Here is a 13,564-nt window from a genome sequence, read left to right as displayed (position 1 = left end):
CACTTTGGGAGGCCAAGGCGAGTGGATTGCCTGAGGTCAGGAGTTCCAGACCAGCCTGACCAACATAGTGAAATCCCATCTCTACTAAAAATACAAAAATTAGCTGGGTGTGGTGGCAGGTGCCTGTAATCCCAGATACTCGGGAGAGTGAGGCAGGAGAATCTCTTGAACCTGGGAGGCGGAGGCTGCAGTGAGCCATTGCACTCCAGCCTAGGCAACAAGAATGAAACTCTGTCTCAAAAAAAAAAGAAGAAGAAGAAGAAGTCGGAGGCAGACACGTGAAATCCTGTAAAATTCTGACTAACTCTATAAAAGTCATCTCATAAATGCACCCACCCTTCCCTTATTTCAGGGTGCTGCCTTTGGGCAGCTCCCCGGGTTCATCGGGGTTGTCTTTCTCCCCCATTTCCAGGCTCAAGCCAAGACCCTCTCTCCCCTCAGGATTTTCAACAGCCTTCCCGTTTCTCTTCTTCTACCTAGAACATTTCTAACCTCTTCAATGTCTTCTGCAGAAGGGAAGCATCTTGAGCCATAAACAGGGCAGAAGAGGGTTAGGCTTGAAAAAAGGGGAGCTGGTACCCCATAAACATATACAATTATTATGTACCTACAATAATTCATTAAGAAATAAAGAATGAAAAAAGATTAGGAGGCCGAGGTGGGAGGATCACTCGAGGTCAGGAGTTCAACACCAGCCTGGCCAACACGGCAAAACCCCATCTCTACTAAAAAATAAATAAATAAAAAATTAACTGGGCATGGTGGTGCACACCTGTAATCCCAGCTAATCGGGAGGCTGAGGCACAAGAATCACTTGAACCCAGGAGGCAGAGGTTGCAGTGAGCCGAGATTGCACCACTGCACTCCAGCCTGGGCAACAGTGCAAGACTCCAACCCCCCTACCCCCTTCCAAAAAAAAAGAAAGAGAGAGGAGAGCTGAAAAAAATGATCAGGAGAAAATCCACGAGTTTGTAAGTTATCCCGACACTCAAGAACTCTTTGAAGAGGGTTTAAAAATAAAAATAAAACACTAAGCCAGGCCTGCCTAGCCTAACTAAAGGAAAGAGTTAAAGAAAATTTGAATTTTACAAAAATGGATGAATACACCTAGATTGATTATCTGGATACAAAGTCCTGGATTCAACTTTGCTTGGTTAGTGCTGAGTTCCAGTGACTTAAAGAATCAGTCAGAGGGCTGTGGGTCAGCAGTGTGGAAAGTGAGGTGTACAAGACAATGTACTAGGTACTGAAAGAAAATAGTAGTGCTTCTGTTTATATATATATTTCTTATTTTTTGAGACAGAGTCTCACTTTCTCTCCCATGCTACAGTGCAGTGGCACGATCTCAGCTCACTGCAACCTCTGCCTCCCAGATTTAAGCGATTCTCCTGCCTCAGCCTCCCATGTAGCTGGGTTTACAGGCGTGTGCCACCAAGCCTGGCTAATTTTTTTGTATTTTTAGTAGAGGTGGCGTTTCACCATGTTGGTCAAGCTGGTCTTGAACTCCTGACCTCAGGTGATCCACCAACCTCGGCCTCCCAACTGTTTATATTTTTATATCTTGCCTCTCTAGCTTTATTTTTGTGGGTTTTTTTTTTTTTTTTGCACATAACATACTAATACAACAGTGTAAATACATCAGTCATAAATCAATGTGTATATTTTGAAAGTGAATGCTCCAAATTTTTTTGCTGATGGAGTGCAGGAAAATAAAAGGTTTAAACCTTGCTAGGCATATCACATTAAAAACGAATACTATCTACAGGACAATTTTCTGTAAGTCTTTATGCCTCTCGTAGCCATAACAATTCATCTGAAATAGGGATTGAGTACCCCGAACTATGGGCAACAGTCTGTTTTGTGACACTGCTAACCAGAAGAAACCTCTCCTAATCCAGCTACTTGGGAGGCTGAGGCAGGAGAATTGCTTAAACTCCGGAGGCGGAGGTTGCAGTGAGCTGAGATCATGCCGCTGCACTCCAGCCTGGTGACAGAGCGAGACTCTGTCTCAAAAAAAAAAGAAAAAAGTAAAGCTTTTTGAGATGAGAGTTTGTGCAGAACTGCCAGATTTCGCAACTAAAAATAGCAATATTGGGGAGATACTTAAGCTCACAAATGATTTGTTGTTTATCTGAAATTCACCAGATGTAACTGGTGTCCTGTATTTTATCTGACAACCTTAGTTTAGAGTCAGTTCTGGTTTTGAAGTCCAGCTAGCTGAGTGATTCAGGGCAAATTCCTTAACTTCTCTGAGCCTCACTTTCTTTGTACTCTTTAGTTGTTGTGAACATTCTTTTTATAAAAGATTTGAAGCCCTTAGCTACTTCCTGCACATTGTAGAAAACGTTCTCACTAGATCGTAGGTATTATCACGATGATGACCCTATGCCTTTCAACACCGTTTCAAGTATTTGTGTACAAATCTTATCTCCCTTACTAGAAAGGAAGATCCACGTTTGCACAGATGTACATGTAATGGGTGCAAAATCTGCTAAATTTTGCATAAATTCAGCTTCTGCCCAAGCACTTTTAGGGAGTCTAGTTGACTGTCAACTTGGCTGGCCCCCTCTTCCAATTCTATTCCTTTTCCTTTCCCTTCCCCCATTGGAAGAATGGTGTTTTGTTCTGAAGTTATTTCAAGCAAGCTAAGCTCTTGTGGAAACTGCCTTACTCAGCTTTTATAGGCCAGCGGATCCCACAGCCCGAATAAGATTTATTGTTATATTAAATTTTAAAACTCCCCTGTGTCATTCTTTGAAACTGCAGATGAAAATGAATAGCATTTATGAGAACCATTGTAAAGGTTTAATGACATTTGCATTCAAGCTGCTGAAAGTAAATAATTACCGCCCTGGGTGGCTATTTCTGCTGCTGAATTTAGACAGTTTAAAACAACTTGCCCTATGTGAGCTTGACGTTAGTTTGAATAGCCCCATCAGAACTGTGAGTTGGGTGTGATGGAAGCTGAGGTATTATGAAGCATAATAAGGATTTGAGGGAGGGGAGCCCAAAGACAGTGACAAGACATGGTAGAAGGGACTTGCTGGACTGTTCACCTTTCCAGGCCACCCCTTGAAAGGAAGCAGATGTGGGCAAAAAAGAGCAACTCCATTTTTCGCACAGTCAGAGCCAGCCCAACTGCAGATGGCCTGTACATCGCAGCACCAAGCACATCCCTGGTCTAACGTGCCAGTTCTTTTTTTTTTTTTTTTTTAATTAAACTTTAAGTTCTAGGGTACATGTGCACAACGTGCATGTTTGTGACATATGTATACATGTGCCATGTTGCTGTGCTGCACCCATTAACTCATCATTCTCAGCAAACTATCGCAAGGACGTGTCAGTTCTTTGTCCTGCCACCCCTTGCTATCAAAAGGGAAGAGGAAGATGAGCATAATGGCTCACGCATGTAATCCCAGCACCTTGGGAGGCCGAGGTGGAAGGATTGCTTGAGGCCAGGACTTCAAGACCAGCTTAGACAACATAGTGAAACCTTGTCTCTACAAAAAACAAACAAAATTATCCAGACATTGTGGTGTACACCTGCAGTCCCAGCCTGTCAGGAGGCTGGGGCAGGAGGATCTCTCAAGCCCTGAAGGTTGAGGCTACAGTGAGTCAGGATCATGCCATTGCACTCCAGCCTGGGCAACAGAGTGAACCCTGTCTCAAAAAGAAAAAAAAAAGAGGAGGAAGAGTAGAGCGAGAAGAAAGGCCATCTGAATCTATTTTTTTTTTAATTCCCCAGCCTTAGCTTCCCCCATGTCAATTCCACCATCGCTAAGGATCTCAAGGGGCTGTGTCCTCTTCTTATGCGTCCTGGGGACTCTGGCAGATATCACCTCTATGCAGGCTGCAGGGGAGCCAAAACCAAGGGATTGTGCAGCCAGTCCTGTATTCCCAGCACACAAACCTGAGCTGTGAACTGATGAGCTGGGTTGAACTTTCAGGCTCGTGGAAAATCATTCTCTTCCACATCTTGATCAGAAATCACTTCCCATGTGCCTGACTGATGGAGGGATTTTCCTTCATACCCACAAGGGTCCCACGTTGGAAAGTTAAAGGCAGATAGCTGTGGTCAGCTGAAAAGATAGAGTGCATGGGTAGATATGCCAGGAACATTCCTCCAAGGTGGCCAGAAAAAGGTCCAGAGGGGTGGGTTTGATAAGTCCAGTAGTCACCCAGTTGGCTCCAGTGGGAGGAAATGAGTCATGCAGAGGCAACTGCTGTGGGTCTCTGGAGAACAGCTCCTGCCTGCTTCAATGACCCCTGCTGTGGCTCCCTGCAGTTCATAAGACAACAGCTCCCATCTTGAGCCTTGAGTGACACCCCTTGCTGCTGGCTTGTGACACCCTGGGAAGCCTCTGTGCCTGAACCACCCAACTGTGGTTCCACCTTCTGGTTCTACCAGCCCACTTATGTTGGATTTCCCATCCTTTCAAAAGCTGTTCGAGTTATACTCAGAGAGTTATGATCCCGACTTTTTTGTTCAAAGAACACATGGTCAGAGTCCAAGGGCTGTTCTGGTGCCTTCTGTGGGAGGCGTCCTGGAGAATGCAATGACTCTTGGTGCAATGATGTCTTTCCATTTTCTTATCCCTCAAATGAAGCCTTGGATGAGGTGATGCTTGAATTTCTTCCCAACTCTCAGATTCTGTGAGCCTGAGCTGGAATGATAGATATGAACATACTGTGCCACGCAAGAGGGCATGGAAATTTCAGGTAGCACTACTGTAGTTACTATTAGTTACTATTACTATCATATTTTCCTCTGACTTATCTCACAAATGAAGGCACAGCACAATACTGATTTCTCTCATTTTACAGTTCCCGCAAACTGATCAGTTTTTTTAAATGACAGTCTGCCCAAAGAACTCATCAGTCTTGCATCTTTGTTAAATAGCTTTCACTCATTTAATAAATATTCATTGTTATGCTCTGTGCCAGACCCTGTGATTATAACTAATAATAATAGTCATAAGGCTTTTCTTTGAGGTGTTTATAATCTGACTGAAAAGACAGTCATTGAATAAATAATTAAAAAAAGGATGAGTGTCCCCAAGAATGTCAAGATGCTATGGAAATGAATAATTGGGGCACCCAGCCTGGTTTACATGGTTAGGAAAAGCTTCCTGCCAGAAGTGACTTCCAGGCTAATAGTATAAGCTAACATTTATTGAGCATTTATTATGGGTGGGTGGGCATGTTATGTGCATTTTTTCATTTAATCTTTGAAAGAACATCAGATAGATTATATTATTGTTTCTACTTTATAGACAAAAGAAATCAAGGCATACGAAGTAAAAACATCCCCAAGGCTCACAACTAGTTGGAGATAACCTCTGAATATGAGTACAGGTAGCTGCACACCAGGTTCTGTATTGACTGTGGAGTAGACGAGAAGCTGGATGAGTCTGGAGATAAAGACTGAGTCAGACTCTGCAGTACCTGATGTACTGTGCAAAAGCACCCTGGAAGAAAGTGTCAACTGGTTGTGTAAACTTGGGAGGGCATTTATTGGTTGACCCTCTGCTCCCTAAGATAGTAGTGTGTTGGTGAAAGAAAAAACAAGCTACTTTCTAATTCAAAAAAGAGGGAGACAAAATGGCCTATATCCAGCCAGAGGTATAAGGGTTTGTTAGAATTAAAATTTCTTTAAAGAAAAATTTTCTCAGAACTGAGATGGATTGTGTAATCAAATTTTCTAATAAGCCTTAAGTTATAAAACTCTGTAATGGTTTTAATGACGTTCTAACTAGTATCTACCAGGTGGGAACTGTTTTTAAAAATTCAACAAATTTAGTTTAAAGATCCAGTTGGCTTTTATTAGCAATTCATGAATTGGGCAGCATCCCATCTAAGGATTTAGAAAGGTGCTGCCATGACTTGACCAAAGGAGGTGAGTTTTTGTGTTATTGTAAAATATTTATTTGGTATTCAAACCCATTTCCCAGCATACAACTCTTAAAATCTTTAGAATTTCCAAAGTGGTCTTTTTGTATGCTAACAAGTTGACTCATGGCTGGTAGCTTCAGATTGGAGGCGGTCACCAGAAAGATCAAGGCAGGATTAGAGGGATGAGACTTTCAGCCCCACCCCCTAGCCTCTGGGGATGGGAGAGGGGCTGAGGGTTAAAGTGATCATCAGTGACCAGTGTTTTAATCAATCATGCCAATATAATGAAGCCTTCATAAAAACTCAAAAGGTTAGGGCTTGAGCAACTTCTGGATAGCTGAACACATGGAGATTCCTGAAGAGTGGCATGCCTGTGTAACGGATGGGAGATCCATGCCCCTTACCACGTGCCTTGCCCTGTGCATCTCTTCCTATGTATAGGTTGCAATATCCTTTGTAATAAACCAGTGAACGTGTTTCCCTGAATTCTGTGAACTGTTCCAGCAAATTAATCAAACCCAAGGAGGGGATCATGGGAACCCCAACTTCAAGCTGATCTGTCAGAAATTCTGGAGGCCCAGACATAAAACTGGTGTCTTGTGACGAGGGTCAGGGGGTGCAGTCTTGTCAGACTGAGCCCTCAAGCTGTGGGATCTGACGCTGTCTCCAGGTAGATAGTATCAGAATTTAATTGGAGGACACCCAGCTGATGTCCACCAGAGAACTGATTGTTTACTTGGTGATGGGGAGAAAGAGGAGAAACTTCCCACCACACACACATTTGGTCACAGAAATCTTCTGTATAGATTATTATTGTTATGATAAGAGCAGAAAAAAACCTAATTTGTGTTTTTTCCCCTCAGAGTTTTATAGGCAGAGAAAGATGGAAGAAAGCAGACACAAGGAACAAAAAGCAGACTGGTCATTACAAAGTTACTTTCCTTATAGGATTAAAACAGAGGGGACTTCCTTATGCTGGCTCAGGTAACCTGGACCCCTTCCTAGTGGTTGCTGTGAATCTCCTGTTTTTTTGGAAAACTAGCCCATTTTAAAGTTTAATTTAATTATGTGGCACTTAGCATGAATGACTCCATTTTGGTTTGGTCTGTTCTGTTGGGACCTAGTGCAGGAGCTCAGTCCAAAACAATGGCCTCCTATAAAGTTTATTTAATACAATGAAAGTAAATGTTCACTGCTTTACTTCAAGCTAAAATCACAAAGGCATTGATTCTAGCAAGTTCTTGTTTTTAATTCCTGGAATTTCATGTTTAGACCAAATAATTCTAGCAAGTTCTTGTTTTTAATTCCTGGAATTTCATGTTTAGACCAAATAATGAAGCAATACTAGAATGCTGAGTGGGAAGAATTTTATTCCTAACGTTTTTAAAGCATAATTCAGAAAGGTTAATCTTGAACATTTTTTGCTAGGGGGGACCTCATCACATTCAGAAGATTAATTTGCTGAGCAGCATTTAGATTATCTCAGTATTATTAGAATGTTTCTCCCTTTACTTGAAAAGAAGCCATTGGAATGTCCCTAACACAAAGAAATGATAAATGCTTGTGGTGATGACTACCCCAGTGACCCTCATTTGATCATTACACATTGTATGCTTGTATCAAAATATCGCATTTACCCCATAAATAGGTATAACTATTGTGTAAATAACAGTTAAAAATAGATAATTAAAATAACATAGTTAAAATAATAATTAAAAATATTTTTTAAGAAACGAATCAAAAACGGAGAAAAAAGAAGCCATTTAAGCATTCTCATGTCTAATATTACTCTATTTAGGTACACACTAAAGGTGTCTTTAATTATTAGGAATTACATGCTGTTAAAGCTTAATTAACTAGAATTCAGCTACTTGGAATTCTCGTTTAATTGAATTTCTTTTTGTTGTTGTTGCTTTTTCTTTTTCTTGAGACAGAGTCTCACTTCGTCACTCAGGCTGGAGAGCAGTAGCACGATCTTGGCTCCCTGCAGCCTCCGCCTCCCAGGTTCAAGTGATTCTCCAGCCTCAGTCTCCGGAGTAGCTGGGATTACAGGTGTGTACCACCACGCCTGGCTAATTTTTGTATTTTTAGTAGAGATACGGTTTCACCATGTTGGTCAGGCTGGTCTCGAACTCCTGACCTCAAGTGATCCACCCACTTCGGCCTCCCAAAGTGCTGGAATTACAGGTCTGAGCCACTGTGCCCAGCCTTGAATTTCTTTTTTGTGCTGTATCTAAGGCTTAGAGGAAATTGCCAGATTATAAGATGCTAAAAATAAAAAAACAACTCTTATTTTAAGACTAAGGAATCCCATTCTGACTATGCACCTTCAGGCCAGGATTCTGTGTCCTCCAGTTCTGATGCACTACCACACTTCTAGGGAAGAAGGACATGAACTTGGAAACCAGGTGGACCTGGGTAAAAGTCTTTACTATACTCGCTATTGATCTCCATACATGCTATTAATATTTAATTTCTTGATAGCTACATTCATTCATCTGCACAACAGGGATGGTAATACCTGTCTCACCACGATGTAGTGAGAATCAGATCGCGGGGTTGTGTAAGGAAAACAGAGGGCCAGTCCGTGATAGGCGCTAAGGAAATCGAAAGCATTTAGAAATCTAGATTTAGCCTGGGCCACCACAATTATCACAAATATCCAAAGAAATGTGACATTACATTTGATATTCTGTATTACCTCTGGCAGAAAATTATTCCTTCATATTTTCAAAAGATGATTTTAACAATGACAGTTAAAATTGAAATATTTTGGTTAGCTAATAAATTGGTTAACTCTTGGTAAGCTACTATTAAAATCAGCTAACCAGAGTGCCCAATTTATAAAATACGCAGGTTAATAAAAGATGGATTGTCCTGTATTCAGAAAATACAGTGTTTTCTCTACAGAGAACAGGTGCATCTTACAGACTCAATGGAACTGTCAACTCTGATTTTAGCAAATTTGAAATAACAGTTAGAAACTAGTGCTGTTTTTCTCTACCTTTCTACACTAATTAAACCTGTATTCTTCAAGTCCAACTGTCTCACACATGCCTTCTAATTAATTTCTTCTTTTTTTTTTATTAACAAATACCTATCGGCACCTTCACTTTTGGATAGACATTTTTTCTTGACTAGTTTTTAATGGGCCTGAGTTTTCTTTTCTTTTGCATTTGAGGTAAAACAGATCAAATCAGCTAGATATGATTTCTGCAAAAAGATTGATTTTTCATACGTGAGTGATCACATGTCTGTAGTAACATCTTACATTAAATGCATGCTAATCTACCTGATTTTGGTCAATATGGATTTTGATGTAACGTAGCGTTTCCCAAAAATGTGGACTTTACGTGATAATACAACTTCTGTTATTTTTATTTTAGAAGTTATGCATCTACTTTAAAGCATAGTAGTATGTGTCTTTTACTTATAGAAAATAATACTGGTTTTCCCTTTATTAATAATAAATCTAACGATTCTTTTTAAAATGATTTAAGTAGAAAAATCATTAGGAATTGAATGGTTGTTATTCATATATGACAAAAATTGTGCAGATGGTCTGTCGTGGAGTTAACTGGGGAAACAGTGGTCTCTTGCTGGTCTTAACTGCATGATTTGAACAAGTCTCTACTCTTCTGAGTCTCAGTTTCCTCATCTGCAAAATGGGGTTTGGACTTGATGATCACCCCATCAACTGTAAGCATTCTAAGGTAACAGACAGCATTTTATTCGTCTTTCTATCCCAATTGCAAAACACACTGAGAGGAACACCAGTCTGCCTCAATGATTGACTGCCAGGATTCCATAAATTAACTGAGACCCCGCCGCTTCTGCTATTCAAATATCCCTCTAATTCTATGTCCTTAGTTAGCATTTTTGTTCAGTTGCTTATTAGTAGGAAGACATTGTGTAGCCATCAGCTTGAATATTTAAACCATTGATTGAGTTTACTTGTGTCCTGGATGAACTAGGTGCCATAAAGGAAGTAAGAGAAGTCTAGAAAATGAAGAATGGCCTCAAAGAGTTCACAGTTTCATTGGGAAGGCGCTTGGAGGACAAAGTAGCCAGACAGATAATCAGTACAATTGGGTGTAATAAATTTTACCCAGATGGGGAGGGAAAGTTGTCGGGAAGTTTATGTAGAAGATAGGACATGACCTTGAAGGAAGATGAGCTAAAATAAGGATAAGAAGAAGAAGGAGAACATTCTAAGCTGGGTTCATCATGTGTGTAAAGTCTGGGAAGTGATTTTTTTTTTTTTTTTTTTAGACGGAGTCTCACTCTGTCGCCCAGGCTGGAGTAGGGTGGCACAATCTTGGGTCATTGCAACCTCCGCCTCCTGGGGTCAAGCGATTCTCCTGCCTCAGACTTCTGAGTAGCTGGGATTACAGGCACACCCCACCACACCTGGCTAATTTTTGTATTTTTAGAGAGACAGGGTTTCACCACATTGGTCAGAGTGGTCTTGAACTCCTGACCTCTTGATCCGCCCACCTTGGCCTCCCAAAGTGCTGGGATTACAGGCGTGAGCCTCCGCACCTGGCCGGGAAGTGATTTTTGTTTTTAAATGCATGATTTAACAAGTTCACCAGCAAACAAACAAGATAGTAATACCTGTCCGCTCCTGATTCAAGCACATTATTTGCAATCGACATACTTGTGGGTTGACTCATTTTGTTAATAATAGTATGTTTTGTTTTGTCTTGCCAATGATTAAATTTTTCACTATATCCTTTTTTAATTTCCCAAAATATTTTTATTTTTATTCTCTAATTATAAGGATCTTGACCAACTGAATGACTTCATCTTTTTTGCTTGTTTGTTTTCTCAATGTGGTGTGGCTGTGTGTGCATGTGCATGAGTGTTTGTGCTTATTTTCAAGGAGTCAACTACGATTTTATATATTTCTTTTTAAACTGTCTGTGTAGTTATAGGAAAATGGGAAGGGGTGAGGATAAATGAGGCACAAGCAGATGCTGCTGGTGGAGGCTGGCACCTGGCTGATGCCCATGGAGCATGCCAAGGCTGTGAAGGAAACCCTGGCTAATGAATGTGCCCCACTGTGTTTTGTGGCTAGCTGAAAGAAGTCAAAGGGCCAGTCAGAGAAGGTAGGAGCCAGGAGCCTTCAACAAGGGGGCTGTTGTTACCCTGCCAAAGAAGATGCCTAGATAACCAGGGATGGGCACCGTCAAAGCCACTTGCCAGTTTTAAAGCTCATGCCCTTGCATGACTGGTTGCTTCCATGTGTCATCTTTCAGTTCCTTCTTTCCCCCTTCAGCTAACTTTATAATTGAGGGAATCATAAAGAAGAATTCCATCCTGTCAGAGGAAAACAGGTATAACAGTGGAAGAATTATTGATTAGACTTTGGCATGGAAGCATATTTCACACTGCCAAGATCTATTGACATTTGTTGCTGTTGTTGTTGTTGTTTGAGATGGGGTCTCACTCTGTTGCCCAGGCTGGAGTGCAGTGGTGCAATCATGGCTCACTGTAGCATTGAACTCCTGGGCTCAAGCAATCCTCCCGTCTCAGCCTCCTGAGTAGCTGGGACTACAGGTGTGTGCCATCACATCTGGCTAGCTTTTTGTTTTTTGAAGAGTTGGGATCTTGCTATGTTGCCCAGACTGAGACATTAATATGTTAGAGTGGAGCTATATATAAGATCTATAGACCTCTGTGGTTACAGATATAAGGAAATCAGTAATCCTAAAAGTAAACTGTAGATACCTATATATTGGTAAATAGGAGGTATTGATAGCAAAATCTCTTCACAAATGTTCCTAAAGCTGTTTCTTGGAAGCTCATTTCATTTTTAAAGTTTTTTTTCTCTTTTTCAATTTTCCTCTAGTCACCTGAAACCACATAATCCTTAAATTCCAAAACTTAAAAATGTATTCATTTCCTTCAGCTGATGTTATTCACAGGTGAGGAAGAGGAGAAACTGCATCTCAGCAAAAACCTGGATTTTCAGAGTTAGGGCCCTTCCTACATAATATGACATAAAAGCTGTCATTTGAAAGGTCAGTGACATTTAAGGGTGGACTTTTGTCAAAAGCACTTATTTCAAGCCCAGATTTGACAGCAGCCTGTGCAGGCTTGCTCATCCATTGATTTCCAAGTCCTGCCGCATTGCTGGGGATGCAGCTCTCTGCACAGAGCAAAGCCAGAAGTTCCAGTGGTTATAGAAGACAGAGCCTGGTAGGTGCCCTGGAGAGGAGGCTGGGCAGATAGAGCTGAAGGGCACCCTGGCAGGTTGGGAAAAAAGCAAATGATCCAAGAGAAAGGCCTTGAACTTTCTGTGAATTGTTTATTTCCTGTCTCCTTTATCTTTACAGTTTATTTTCTAACCTTTCTTCTTTCTCTTGTGGGAATGATTAAAGGTCTCAACTCAGTGCTTTACAGACATAGAAATTTTTTAAATTTCTTGACTAACTGATAGCAGACTTTTGCTCTCATAATCTCCCTGTCTAGGCACAGGGGTAGGAGAAGGAGGGATCTGATGTTACCCAATAAAGTACTTTGGTCCCACCTGATACTGGCTTAAATCTTAGACTTTTCTAAAAGTTTAGATTGCTCTGGCTAGTGTCTTGTTCTGCACCAGCTGCTACTGGTGCTGCTGGAAATAGTGTGTTTCAGAGCTTGGTGTACCCTGCTTTCCTTGTGCTTCTCATGAGCTCTCCTTTTTTTCCTTTGAGTTCCATCATCCGCAGAAGTAGCAACAGAGCTGGAGGCTAGAGCGACATCTTCCTACACGGGTAAAGGGGGTCTAAGGAATTGAGAAGCTTGGGTGTGGTCCCTCCTCTGCTGGCCCCTGTTGTGGCACCACTTCCTGGTTTGATTCCTGGCACTGTGAAGCAGACTCACCCACAAGTGGGTGTTATTTGGATGAGAGACTTTCCCATGACTTAGATTCTGGTGATTCTGCTTTTCATGTCTCTGCTAAAGTGGAGATTTCTGTGTGGATGGCATAAGGAATTTCCATGGGCAGCGTTCAGCCTCAATACAGCTAACCAGCCCAAAAGATCACTGGGGGACAGTCAATCTTCCCTGTGGCTCTTGCCAGCCATATATGCTATATCTCTTCAGGTTGGGCAGCTCTGCTTTGAAGAGTGAACGCGAGGGCCAGCTATGGGTGCCCATCCTTCAGTTAACCTCACCTGGGTCACAGAAACCAGCTGAATATTTGCCTTGATTTCCAAAGCCATGGAGAACAATGACAGCATCCTCACTTCCTCTTTCCAAGGTGCTCCACGTGATGGCTCCCTCTCACCCTACAGGCCTCGGTACTGATGAGCCACTAACCATCAAAAATAGCTAGATAAGGAGCTGGCACTGTTCTCTAATTTCCAGAAACATCTCCAAACTTCAAGAAACTTTTGTACAATGTGCTTAATCACCCAATTTAGGGAAAAGGAAGAGATACAGGTAGAATTTAAGTTGGGCCTAGCTGGTAGGGTAGACAACACTTTTTAAAAAAAATTATCATACAGTAAAATTGACTTGTGTCTGTGTGTGTGTATGTACAGTTCTATGAATTTTAACACACATATAATATAAATGTATATAAATTATATATAAATTTTATATACTTATATTGTATATGCTATTATATATTATATATTACAATGTAATATATAATTTTACATTGTAGTTTATATTATAAATA

The 13,564-nt window shown here is 41.1% G+C and overlaps 1 protein-coding gene across 5 annotated transcripts in view; it reads left to right on the top strand.

Moving 5' to 3' along the window:
- PSD3 (pleckstrin and Sec7 domain containing 3) overlaps positions 1-13,564 on the top strand; it is a 713,864-nt gene that overhangs the window by 172,107 nt on the left and 528,193 nt on the right. The gene's annotated exons all lie outside the window — the stretch shown is intronic.

Source organism: Pan paniscus, chromosome 7 (assembly GCF_029289425.2).
Source record: "Pan paniscus chromosome 7, NHGRI_mPanPan1-v2.0_pri, whole genome shotgun sequence".
NCBI lineage: Eukaryota > Metazoa > Chordata > Mammalia > Primates > Hominidae > Pan > Pan paniscus.
Note: the sequence above shows the minus strand (reverse complement) of the source record. Positions and strands in the feature narration are given on the sequence as shown.